The following is a 2,748-nucleotide window of genomic DNA, read 5'->3' as shown; positions in this document are numbered from 1 at the left end:
AAAATAGAGCAATTTCCCCCACCAATGAAGCCAATCTGCAATGAGGACAAATCACCTGTCAAGTTTGCAAAAATTGATAAGAATCTCTCTGCCTTCAATCTCCAAAAAGAGTTAGAGAAATTCAAGATAGTTGTCCCTTTGACTGAATTATTGAAACAACCCCAGTATAAAGCTCAAGTGTCTCAGTTTATGAGTTCACCCACCACTACCCCCCTGCAAGATAGCCTTAACCTTCAAGAAGAGAGGCCTATGGTTTTGTTTGGACCCCATGTGGAGGAGCAGGACCCTTCCACTCCTCCATTCTATGTCACCTTAGTAATTCATGACCTGCTACTACATAATTTTATGCTTAACTCAGGATCATGTCACAACTTGATGCCATTATTTGTGATGGAATAGTTGGGACTGTAGATAGTAAAACCGTACAAAGATCTATACTCCTTTGACTCCAAAAGAGTAAAGTTCCTGGTGTTACCGGGAATAGTGTCTATGCAGAGCTGCTAATCCCACTAAGGCTGGTAGCTACCTTAGAAACAAACAAACTAAAACTACTTTCGTTTTCCTTTATGGGAGATAGATGAGAGAAGAATAAAGGAGACCAACCTTTGTCTTGCGTTTGGTTGCGCTTGGTTCCTTGTTCAATTCCTCTCCCTTCTGATAGATCTTTTGCTACTCACTTCCTTGTCCACCTAGCTTCACAAGGTACCTATAGAATCAAAGCAGCATAATATTGTCCAAGAACATAGATTTATTATCATAAACAATATAGGATCAGATGTACATTGACCACACAAATGCATAAAACATTAATCATACAAACATGTGGAGGAAAACTTGAATAGCTTTATTGATAATCAAGAAAGAGCCAAGAGAATTACAACCAATTGTTCTGACCCAGCATCATCCTCTCAGCAAGAAGCCCAACTTCACCTCATGAAAATCTTAGATCACCCAACACTATGATATTGCACCAAGAAACCAACAACACTTCCTTACAAGATACAAAATTCCAGGCTTTGGATCTCTGGGATGAGGGATCCATATATAGATGTTTGCAAGGGGGGTGAGTCAGATTTTGAGATTTGGTTAGTGTCTTCTCTCTGATAGTTCTTGATTCCACTTGGAGATTGATGATATCTTACTCATCCCTGGTCGAATTCAGAGAGGCAAGTGTCACAGGAGAAGTTTCTGGAAGATTCCATGCTCCTCCACCTTGCGGATTGACCCTGCCATTTGTCCCTTCTCACCCATTGCACCCCATAGAAGGGATTTTTGACATGCATCGCACCTACTGTGTGTATTCAGGTGGAATGCAACGCACTTTGCCTATGGAGCAGGTGAAATGGTCGAGTTTTTACCAGTTCTGAGTAGTTTTTCATGGAGAACTTCTGGGAGAAGATGTAATCAGTTGACCTTGTTATTTTAGGGGTCGAAACAAAATTTTTAGGGACTTAAGAGCCCTTGGTTTATTGACATTTATGATTGGGGTTGCAGTGCCCAAAAATGTCTATAACAGTTGCCCCCTAAAGCATGAGGTCGTTAATTTGTTGATGTCGGGTGAAATGCTTTATCATGAGGATCTGAAGTTCTTTCAAGTTGGAAGGAGACCTATAATAAGATACAATACAATACATTATCTTCATAATATTTTCATGATCTAGTTGAGGCGAGAATTCCCATGCTCAGCTTTATAAATTCATTTTCATGTACATGAGACAGACAATTGTCTGAGTGTAAACTGATGATTCTGGTAGAGCCATCATCCCTTAGATTGGATGATTATCTGTGCAGAAATGATGTAAATTTGATGTCTTTATTTTCCTGAATATATATCGCAACCCGGATGGATGAAACTAGATCCAGGGTCTTCAATCTCGTTCGATCTTCACTCAAAGTACAAGTCGATCCATGTGAGAGATGTTCTAGAGTCGAACATGGAAAGACATCGCCTGATTACCAGCCAATGATGTAAGCCATTAACAGGCGCGAGAGGAATCACCGATAATGATGATGACCCTAAAGGTACTACAGTACAATTCACGTGGTGTGAATAAAGGACTTGGTGTCGAACACCACTCAAAATCTTTTGGTCGAACGCCATTGATGTAAACCTATCGCCGGAAGTGAGAAACTTGCTATTGAGGCATTCAAGCTTCAAAGTACTGAAAGGGTTGTTCCTAGATCGACTTCTTGGATAATGAGCTGATGTCGACAAGAAGCGATCTGTCATAGGAGGGCCTTAGTGAATCCCACATCAATGACACGGAACGGAGAAAATGATTTTAATGGAGGTGAAAACGATCTGGTGATATAAGGTTCAGGGTGGCGGTCATGAAAGAATGGAGCGTAAATGTATTGCAGTGGGTGAGACACAGGTGAATTCTCTGAGCGACTTCTCTTGAACATATCGGCGACACTGACATGATGGATTGGTAGCATTAACCCCAAATGTGGATGGTGTGATGGAACCATGGTGATGTGACCAGTGAATGGAACAACCCAACCTGACTTGGATGCGGAGTGAAAGTGTCATGTTCAAGAGCGACTTGCTACCAACAAAGTTTCTTCAAGTTTTCTTCCCAATTTTTCCCCAGTCATTTCTGACCAGTACCTCTTTATTTTGATCAAGCTTGAGGACGATAACATATGCTTGTTCTATAATTTTCCCTTCGGGCAAACCCATCACTATGTTTTAACGAGCCTAGCGATAGTGAAACTCGTTCTTGTCTATTATGGACAAGTTTGTCG

Source organism: Pinus tabuliformis, chromosome 6 (assembly GCF_031772625.1).
Source record: "Pinus tabuliformis cultivar Carrire ecotype Pingquan chromosome 6, CPIR1, whole genome shotgun sequence".
Classification (NCBI taxonomy): Eukaryota; Viridiplantae; Streptophyta; class Pinopsida; order Pinales; family Pinaceae; genus Pinus; species Pinus tabuliformis.
This window is presented reverse-complemented; position numbering follows the sequence as displayed.